The sequence below is a fragment of the Solanum pennellii genome, chromosome 4, assembly GCF_001406875.1.
Source record: "Solanum pennellii chromosome 4, SPENNV200".
NCBI lineage: Eukaryota > Viridiplantae > Streptophyta > Magnoliopsida > Solanales > Solanaceae > Solanum > Solanum pennellii.
In genome coordinates this window covers 56776401-56787786 of record NC_028640.1, presented here as the reverse complement: position 1 = coordinate 56787786, position 11386 = coordinate 56776401, and positions in this window count along the sequence as shown.

The following is an 11386-nucleotide window of genomic DNA, read 5'->3' as shown; positions in this document are numbered from 1 at the left end:
AAATTGAAATGTTAAGGTTTAGATTGGTTGGTTCGCTCACATAGGAGGGTAAGTGTGGGTGCCAGTCGCGGCTCGGTTTTGGGTCGTGACACTCGGTGTATATATCTGAAGGTTAGTGGGAATAAGTTAATTATGTTAGTCATGAACGTTTATGACATCTTGCTTTGTACTAATGATCTTGGTTTGTTGCACGATACCAAGAGATATCTATATAATAATTTTAAATAAAAGATATGGGAGAGGCATCCTATGTGATTGGGATAGAAATATTTCGAAATAGATCACAAAGATTATTAGGTTTGTCTCAGAAATCCTATATTAATAAAGTGTTAGAGAGATTTAGAATGAAAAAATACTCATCAGATCCCGTTCCAATTAAGAAAGGAGCTAAATTTAGTCTCAATCAATGTCCAAAGAATGAATTGAAACGTAAGAAAATGAATAATATTCTTTATTCATCAATAGTTGGGAGTCTAATGTATGCCTAAACATGTACTAGACCAGACACCAATTTCGTTGTAGAATTTTTGGGTTGTTATCAAAATAATCCAGGAATGGATCACTGGAAAGCTGCGAAGAAAGTGTAGTGATACTTGCAAGGAACTCAAGATCATATGCTCACCTATAGAACATCTTATCATCTTGATGTGATTGGATATTCAGATTTTGATTATGCTGGTTATGTGGATTCACAAAATCCACATTTGGATATTTGTTTCAGTTAGATGGAGGAGAAATACCATGGAAGAGTGTGAAATCGTATGTTATAGATGCATCCACTATAGAAGTTGAGTTTGTGGCATGCTTTGAGGCCACAGTTCAGGCTAATTGGTTGCGGAACTTTATTTCAGGACGTGAACTAGTCGATAATATTTCCAAGCCACTGAAAATTTATTGTGATCATACTGCAGCAGTCTTCTTCTCTAAAAATGATAAGTATTCGAAGGGTGCCAAACATATGGAATTGAAATATTTTTCAGTTAAAGAAGAAGTCCATAAACATAAAGTGACAATTGAATACATTAGCACCAAGCTTATGATTGTTGATCCTTTGACGAAAGAATTAAGCCCAAAACATGTGTTGAACATGTTGAAAGAATAGTTCTTATTAATAGCAATGAATGACCTTCTGTAAAGATTATATTATGTTTATGCAATTGACACTTTGAGCTCAACTAGATATATGTTTCTGTTATTACCTGTTTTTTCTTGTATACATTATGTTGATAACGATAATGACATGTTTTGATTTAGATAAATATTTTCTTAGCATTAATGTTGGAGCATTATCTATTTAAAGGTTGTGTTGGAAAATATATTAATATTTTAGTATATGGAAGGAATTATGTCGAGAAGTGATGTATGACCGCCATGACTCCTATTAGTTAATTTGCTCAAACTACAAATAATGTTGGATTTAGTATATGTGCACATTGTAATTGAAATGCTTATTAAACTATTAAGTAAATGATGTTACGTGTGCCAAGTGGGAGAATGTTCGTTTTATGACCCAATGACGTTAATATTATTTTGGTTTAATATATAATTACTAACTAAATTCTAATTGGATAAGTGTGGAAGTTTATCATGGTTATAATTCCCCAGTACTCCACTACTTACTTTGATGGAAAGTGGTAATTAACCGCTTGGTCCTCTCTCCGCCTATAAAAAGGCAACAACCTATCCCATCTATGGTATCGTGAAACACATAAAATAAAGAGAGAGAAAATAAAACTTAGTTCTTGATTTTAAGAACAAAGAACAATAAAGTGCTTCCGCTAATATTGATCAAGAGGTAAACTATGGACAACTAAGGTGTATTTCTTGACTGGCTTACTGTTATAGAATTGCATGTGAAAATCATTAAGTTCTACGATTATGAAATCTTAATATATTTACATTCATCAAAACCCTATGTGTCCCACATTCCAGGATACTTCCTTTCTGGGAAAAAAATTTGTGTGAGGATGAGACTTTTTAATATGTAGGAATCATTAGTATTTAGTTGTAAAGAGGAGGGGTTCCTTGGCATAGGGTATTTATTGAACATAAGTTTTATCCCAAAAATGATTGCTAAAAATCACCAAATGAGGTTAATGATAAGAAAATATTTTACTAGTAGTTTTGAATAGGCCAAGACCATCCATATGTTGTGGAAGAGTTACAGAATCCCAATTAACTAGGTGTATATTCCTATTTTCGTTGGTAGAGCTCTAGAGAAATTTCCTTGAATACGGTCTATATGATCTCGGATAATTTGAGGTAAAAGGTTACTTTGCATCACATACCTAGGTTTGGAAGTAAGAACCGACTTTACAAGGGTTATGCGACACGCCAAAGATAATAAGAGTTTTTTCCAACCATTTAATATGTTGTTCATGCTATCGATAATGTATTTATAGTTGGAGCTTTTTGGATGGTAGTTAGTAATTGGAAGTCCTAAGTACTTTCCTACTTTAGTGGATTGATGAATGTTAAGAATAGTGGAAAGGTTATTTTTTAATTAGCGGGAAAATTATTTGAAAAAATTACTTTTGATTTTGTAAAATTTATTTTTTGCCTCGATTGAATAGAGAGTGTATTAAAGATTTGAATGATGGTGGAGGCATTACTAGGATTGACTTTTGCCATTAAAATAATATTATTGACAAAGAGAAGATGTGATGTGAGTTGCCCTAAACTGCCAATTTTAATAGGTTGCAATGTTTCTCTTCTATAGATATTTTATAAACCTAGAGAGATTCCATGGAGATAAAGAAGATATATAGAGATAGAGGATCGCCTTGACTAATGCCTCTAGAGGGGAGAAAATAGTACCGTTAATTAAGATGGATATTGATAAGGTAGTAATGTGAGAAATGACCCCTTTAAGTAATAAGTTATAGTGAATTGAAAAGAGGGTATGAGAAAAATTAAAATTGTTACATCAAACCCCCATACACAACAAATTGTAAACTAAATGTCTCCTAAACATTTCCTAAATTTATACTGTATAATTAACGCTCACATGCAAAAACAGAATGATCACTATACTTATTTATCTTATGAATAATATATTTGTATAAAAGAGAACCCTAAGCGTGCCTATGTGACGCCACCACAAACAAGAATCCCCTTTTAATTCCAAAGCTAGCCTTCTTTTTTCATGAAAATTTGTGACTTTTATGAAAAGTTGCGACTTTTATGAAAAGTTGTGACTATTATAAAAGGTTGTAACCTTTACGAAGGGTTGTAACTTTTCCAAAGAGTTGTGACCTTTCCGATACGGCACCATAATAATTTGTTCATACTACCCTTTGTTTTCTATAAATAGAGAAATTTTCTCTTCTTATAAAACAACGAAAAATCTGAACTTCTTCTTCTTCTTCTGGATAGTTAAATACTTGTGAACATTGCTCCTGTTGAGTGACTCACTAACACCATTATTTACCATTGTTTTGTATCAATACACTGGTGACTAAAATTATTTTGTCATGAGATGATCTATTCCCATAAACCTCGGGTACTAGCGGGGAATAATTTCCTTAGGGGATACTGTGCATTCGGTGCGCTCGATTTTTTTCATTCTGTTTCATTCTGTTGTTACATATCCTAATATGCTTTTTACAATCATTAATTTATGCTTATATTACTAGTTATTGTTTTTTAGTACATGCTTTAAACTTTGTTGTTTATATATCTATAAATTTATTGTTATAAGTATTTCTTAGTGCAGATTAAATAACAAGTGTTAATTGACTATTCGGATAAGTTTTCTCTACTGGAATTTTTGAAGGTACGATAAAAGAATCGCCACAAATCTATACTTTTTTTTATCAACAACATCATTCCTTCACATACAAGGATAAGATTTTTTGTTAATTAAAAAATCATTTGAGAGTTAATGGCTATGAATGCCCATATCTTTTGGCTTTTATATTGTAAATTATCTATTTTTACTAAATTTTATTAGTGGATATTATGCGTTCTTTAAGGAGAAAGTTGATTGAAGTATTGTATATGATCTCATTTTGACAAAGTTCATCCTTTTAATGTTTTTCTTATTTCCTTCTCATTCAACTTTTCTAAATATTTTTGGTGTGATTTATGATTATTTTTGGTAAGCTTAATTTGAAAAATAATGAAAACAAACAAACTATAAATAAATGTAATACCTGAAGCTACAAAATATGACTATTAAAATAGATTGTTGGCCTTCAAGTCGCAAGTCATTGCTGAACATTTGAAATATATAGATAAACACATTTTTAATTTTTTTCATGTTCAAGAATATTTCTTTAACATGAGTCGAAAATTCAACATTTGATCTACTTGTACTTTCATAATGCAATAATTATATGTACATGTTTCTGAAAAAGTCATAAAATTGCATTGATGAAGCATCTAAAAGGGCCATCAGAGCAACAACTTAATGAAGAATGAATTTGTAAATGGTCAACAATATTATTTTGTTGTTTTTTCAAATTTATTTTTCTCCTTCTATAAATTTTGTTAGAGTAACAAAGTAACAATAATGAAAAGTGATGAATGTTTGACCTCAGACAAGTACATTTTCTCTAAGAAAATTATTTATGTTGTTGTGGTGTACATTTTTAACCGTCTTCTAACCCTAGAATTATCAAATTTTATATTTTTCATGAACAAAAAGATAGAAAAAAGTGATGCTTCATTGATACATAAAAATATCACTCAATTTTAACAAGACAATTATATTAGCAAACATATACTATGATAAATGATGTAAAAGATAAAAATAATTAGATATCAAGATATTTTTAATCATTCATTATATAGTTACAATTCTTGAGATATGTGATAATGTCAAATCATTAAATTTCTATTGAAATGTTCTTAAAACCTTCTAAAATTTACTTTTGTCTTCTTTCTTATAATATTCGATGGTTGGAAAGGTTGTTCTAAAGCATAGAAAGATTATTTATGCCCGCACGAACCGCGAGTAAATTACCTAGTAATCTCTATATTACAATCAATGTCCTCATGTATAAGTTATTGTGAAAAACACGATAATAGAAGTCACATAAATAATTAAAATGTTAATTGTCAAAAGAATAAAATCCAACTTTATATGAAACCCATACAGCCATGCATTTGTTGTCACCATCAATGATAGTTCCTACTAAAAATCCAGTAGCCAAGAGAAGCCACAATCAATAAATTACAACTAGAATATTACTAGCAAAAGAAATAAAGACATATAATAGGGTCATAACATATATATTTACGTAATGATAAAAAATACAATAAAGGTCTGAAAGTGACTTAAAAAAATAAAATATACATAAGAAGCTAACCCCGATTGGGTGTCACTGGTAGAAGAACATCTAACTACAGAAAGAGACTATACAAAATAATTCTATCTAATTAAAATACAAAATATATAGACAGTACAAAAGAGAGAAAAACAACAAGTCTCTAGACGCCACAAACTCACCACAATCCAAACTACAACCTTGAAAGATCAGAAGTTAATAGAGGTAACTTATACTAGGTGTTTCATAAGAAAAATGATGCAGAAATGTAGTATGAATATCACAATACCTTAGGTTGATCTCAGATAGAAACTATATAAAAGTCGGAGGTATAAAATGAGGGCTAACTAGAAATCATATTAAAAATTATAAATGGTGAGCATAACAAATAAGAGGGATAAAGTAAATCATAGACTAACACATAATGTAAGATAATGAAATGTTATAAGTAAGCCTCAAAATTGCTTTGCCAACCGCCCTCTAGGCACCTCAAGACATTTTATAGGCCCGCCAAAGCTCATCAACTTATACAGTAAATTAAAAATCTAAAATATAATCTACGGACCACGGTAGCTCATAAACATATGTAGAATGAATGAAGTGTGACTCTGATTCATATTTCGTGCTCACAATATCATAAAATAGTTATCTGTCAAAGAACTGTATAAATTAGAATGTTTAAAATAAATCATCTCTCAAGTTAAAATTAAAAATATAGTTATCAATTTTCGCACTTAATCTAAAATATCGAATAAATTAAGAGCTAACAAGTAATCTAGAGGTGCAGGGATTTGAAAATAATGTCACCTAGGGGTGATTGTGTTTCTCTATAGTATGAACATTCATGAATAGACTAAGTCATCTTTATTGACGTTAATAATCTTTTGATCTCAGAATTTATGCCTAGAATATCCTTTCGATCTCAAAAAAAATGTCAATCCTAAGCAACCCAATACCTTACTTTATTTTCTCTTTCCAAAATAGGGCAAATAAATCTGACTCAAACCTGTCTTTAAAGAAAGATACAAATATCAAACCTAAATTGCTAGTTGTAGACATTGAAATTTTATGGGACTCTACATGTTCAATTCAAATTGGGACTCTAGAAGGTGTATTCAGTTTCAATACGAATTCTTAGAGGCTACTTAACCCTAAACACTGATTTATTCCCATATAAAGGGTATTTTGTGAAGATATCAAGATCTCGATATTCTGCAAATTGATGAAGTATTCATATATAGGGCAAACCTAAATAAGCCTAATTCGAGATATACACCACTAATGAGGCTACTTTGCACCATTTTTTTACCGTTCTTTCAAACATCAATCCTTGCCTTTCCCAGTTGCCTTTATATTTGTAAGTCATCAATATTCTATTAGAACATGACAATGTCAGGTATTGAGGATACTAATTATTAAGCCAAATTGATATTAAATGAGTGCAAATATATCACTCATCAATACCCCTAACTCAAACTTTTATTTTTCCTCGAGTAAATCAAGAACACAATAAGCTTAATAAGTGTGTCTGCAAAAGTACTCAATGCGAGCTAAGATTCAAGTGTTCTAGCAAGACTATTTCAATAACATGTTATCCTCAATCATGATAAAAAAGCTTCAAATAATGACTAGCTAGTCTCAACACAAACTAAAACTCACCTTAGCTTATTGTCTAACGCAAGAACATGTTTCAACAAATGCATTCAAGTGCCCTCACATCAAGAAAAAATCCATGCTCTCACAAAGCAATTCAACAAAGGTAATAGGAATCAATGCAACTCTCACTCTCTCAAAAAGAAACACATGCAAGCTTTGTCTCATAGGTTTGCCCATATTTTTCAATCATCACACATCCTAGTTCATACAAAATCTCAAAAGTATTTAGGCATGCTATAGGTGGAGACATAAAAGATGCAGTTTTAGAATTCTTTTAGAATGGGCAACTCCTGAAGCAAGTGAATGCCACTAACATTGCACTTATTCCAAAAGTGGAGATACTAGAGAAGGAAAGTCAGTTTAGATGAGTAGCTTATTGTAATATTACTAACAAATTCATCTCTAAATTGATTTGCAAGGGAGTCATAAGTTACTTAGTAGCAGACAATCAAGCAGCCATTGTATAATGAAGATCAATGATCCACAACATATTGATATGTCATGACCTACTAAGACATTATAATAGGAAACAACTCCTAGATGTTTGATAAAGATTGTAAAATTTCGTAAATCGAAATAGCTAGGATTAAACAAAGAAACTAAGAATAGTTCATTTTGGAAAAAATAGGAGAAATCTGGAAAATTTCCCAAGTGTAAAAGTGAGTTTTTGGTCATTTTCAAACGGCCAAAACTTCTAACTCATGATAAGTTAGAGTCAGTGCTTTATATGGTTGGAAAGCCCTTGAATAGTTCTTTCTAATGTTGTCGAGTTTGCGTATTTTTGATATCGTATGAAGGATATATGCCTATTGGAAGTTGGTTTGTTGGATTGAGGAAAATCCAATTCGAATTTTAGTAAGGGTAAAGTGGTCTTTTCACCCTACTATTTCCTAATTTATTTTAAGGGTTTATTAGGGGTAAAACTAAGACTAAAGTCAGTTTTAGAAAATTGAAATACTCTTAGGGTTTGGTAGAAAAGACAAGAGAAGAAGGATAAAGGAGAAAAGGCCAAGAATTATTCAAGAACGCCAAGATCTTCAAGTAGAATTCGTCGTGGGTGATCCCTATAAGGTATGTGAGATAGTTCTATGTTGGGTTCGTTCACCCACACACTAAAATGTTTTATTCAACGAGTTTTGAATAGATTGGTTGATGAGTATTGAAGTTCTCGATGAACAATAATTGAATTCTTATTGGTTGAGTTGTAGCATGTTCTAGTTGATTGGATTCGTATTTTTGGGTTGTTTTTGGGTCTAATCTATTGGGTATTAAGGTTATTAGTGATCCTAAGTGGTTGGGTGATATCCATGGAAGTTTAGAAGGTTTATAGATGAAAAACGGATAAGAAAAGTCAGAGGTCCCATCTGAAAGGCCCTGGGACGCCACCCCACAAGAGCCCCACAGGACAGCCTCGGTTTGATAGGATCTAGCGCGCCGCGCCAGCCAGAGCGCCTCAGACTAGAGTCTGTCCGTTAGGATCTTGCGCTCAGCGCCTCTCGGAGCGCCAAGGTCACCTGGAGACCCCATTCATTCCCTAACTAGTTTTCAACCGATGTACTCATATTTCTTAGTTGATTCCAACACTCAAAGGTACATATAAACATCATAAAATCATCCTTAAACATGATTCATGAACCTTGAATCCATAATTCAATTCAAGGAAAGTTCTAAGTCAAAGAAGTTAAGAAGTCAAGTCTAAAGCTATGAAATAAGTTAAAGTAAAGTTTCTTAAAGTTTCAAGAGTCTTATTTAAACGTTTTGATTTCGTTTTAAGGATCAAGCTTCGAGTTAAAAAAGAGTAAGAGTTGAAGTACGTCCTTCAAAAAAGTATAAGGGAACTAAGTATTCCCTAAAGAGTTCATTAATATCAAAAGTTTCAAGTCAAGTAAAGAGTAAAGGGTTGAGTTTAATTCTCAAAAGATATAAGGGAACTAAGTATTCCCTAGAAAGTTTATAAATGTTTTTACATTTAAATTAAGAGGAAACTAAGATTTCCCAACAGAGTTTTGAAAAAGAAAAGGGAACCTTGATTCCAAAAGGGTTTTTTAAAGCTAAAAAGGGTTGAGAAAATTATCTCAACACAGAGGAAAAGAAGTTATTTTAAAAGCATGAGCTAAAGTATAATTGGGAGTAGCATTGAGCACTAATGCGGGGACGAGAGTTTATATTAACTGAAGTCTCCATGTAAACCATGTAGCCATCATGGGTTTTAATGAGTCATACTTTTTAGATGATCACATAAGTTTAGCCAATGGATCCGCTAGGTTGAGGATGTTTTATCGATAGCAAAGTATAGGACAATTCCGGCAACGTGGGCGAGACGTTGTATCACCACTTAGGCTCATAGTGGTGGTTGTCGGTTAGAGAAACTCCCATAGAGCTATATTACTTTCATATATAAGTAAAGTTGAGTTTGCTACTACAGTTTCTTTGATGAATTGAGTTGATTTTTTGTTTTACAAGCTTTATATATATCATATGTGTATACATACATCGAGTTAAGTAGAGCCAAGATAAGTTCATCTTATTCTCATCAAGCTTAAGTTGTTGTTTAACATTCCAACTCGAATACACGTACATTCAATGTATTGATGTTAGTTGACCTGCATCATAATGCAGACGCAGGTAATCAAGATCAGCATCCAGTGCCTCATTGATCCAGTTTGAGCATCTAGGAGTCAGTGGTGAGCCTCCTTGCTTCCGGGGGACCCTTTATTGCTTTCAATATTTTCCTTATATAATGTTGAGGGGTTTTCCCCAACATTTATCCTTGTTATTGTAGAGGCTTCATAGATAGATAGTTAGTTAGATTGTTCAGTTTGAGTCTCTTCTTATCTTATATTTCATATGTTTAAACATTGAGACTTAAGTGTCATTTTGGCCAAGATAATTATTTAAAGTATTTCTCATGAGAATGTTTTCAGTTTTGTAATGGAGTTAAGTAAAGTCTTCCGCTGCCAAGGGTTCGCTCAAAACCAGCAATGTTCATTGGGTGTCGGCCACGTTCGGGGTGTAGGCTCGGGGCATGACAAAGATAAACCTAAGAAAGGCATATGATATGGTGAGTTGGGAATTTCTAAAGGAAGCTTTGCAAGGGTATGGATTCCCAGCAAAATTCATCATCAGGATCATGATGTATGTGTCAACTCCAAAGTACACAATCAAGATTAATGGGGAAGCTATGGATATTTTGAAGGAAAAAGAAGATTGAGACAAGTAGACCTTGTATCTCCTCTACTTTTTTTACTAGTAATGGAGTAGCTCTCAGGGCCACTTAAAAACATGTCCCATTTGCCGGATTTCAAGTTTCATCCTATGTGTAAAAATCTTAGATTGAATCACCTGATTTTTGTAGATGACTTGATGATCTTCTGTAATGAGATATCAAATGTACTACTAGAATTATGTAGGCTTTACTACATTTCAATGCTACCACTGGGCTTGTGGCCAACATGGACAAGTCAAGTTTATTCTTAGCAGGTGTGATTGGATTGATGAAGGAACAACTACTGGTTGTTACTGGATTCACCCAAGGAGTTTTTCCCATTGGATATTTGGGACTCCAACTCACATAAAAGATGTGGGGTAAGTTGGAATGTCGTCACCTAGTTGAGAAAATAACAAGCTGGATAAAGCATACTTATGCATATAAACTCTCCTATGCAATTCATAGTTTTTGGGGCTCAGTGTTCATCCTGCTGCAAAGTGTAGTGAAAGAGGTAAATAAGAAATGTAGAGAATACTTGTGGGGAAGTAATGAGGTCAAAAGGAAGTATCCTTGGTTTCTTTGGAGAAAGTTTGTTTTCCGAAGAGGCCGGATGAATTGAATATCAAAGGATGTGGTAAATGGAATGTGGCTTCTGACGGTAAGCTTCTGTGGCAATTGGCTATGAGAAAGGAATCCCTATGGATGAAATGGGTGCATGGAATATGCATAAAAGCATATACAATTTGGTCACATAAAGCACTAGCTGATAGTAGTTGATATTGGAGGAATATAATTTTCCTGAAAGATAAGATGCAACACTGATATACACAAGGCAATTTAACATTACAGTTAATGGGAGGTATTTAATTAGAAGTGGATATCATGATTTGATTGGCAATCAAGATAAACTTGAGGTAGCTGCGTTAGTTTGGAACTCTGTATCACTACCTAGACAAATGATTATTATGTGGTTAGCAATGCAAAACAAATGGCTTACAAAGGAAAGACTACTAAATATGAAAATAAATGTAGAAGACAGTAGATGTTGCTTATGTCAACAAGGTATGTTGAAGACACACGGTCACCTGTTTGTAGAGTGTGAGTATGTTATTAAGGTAGGAGTTGCGCTGTTACAATGGGTCAACATCTCTATGCTTGCAAGAGAGTTAAAATCTTCATCGAAGTTGATTAAGTTGAAGTAGTGGGAGAAGTTTAAAAAGGAAGTGGTGCCTGCTATATGGGGAGCAATGAT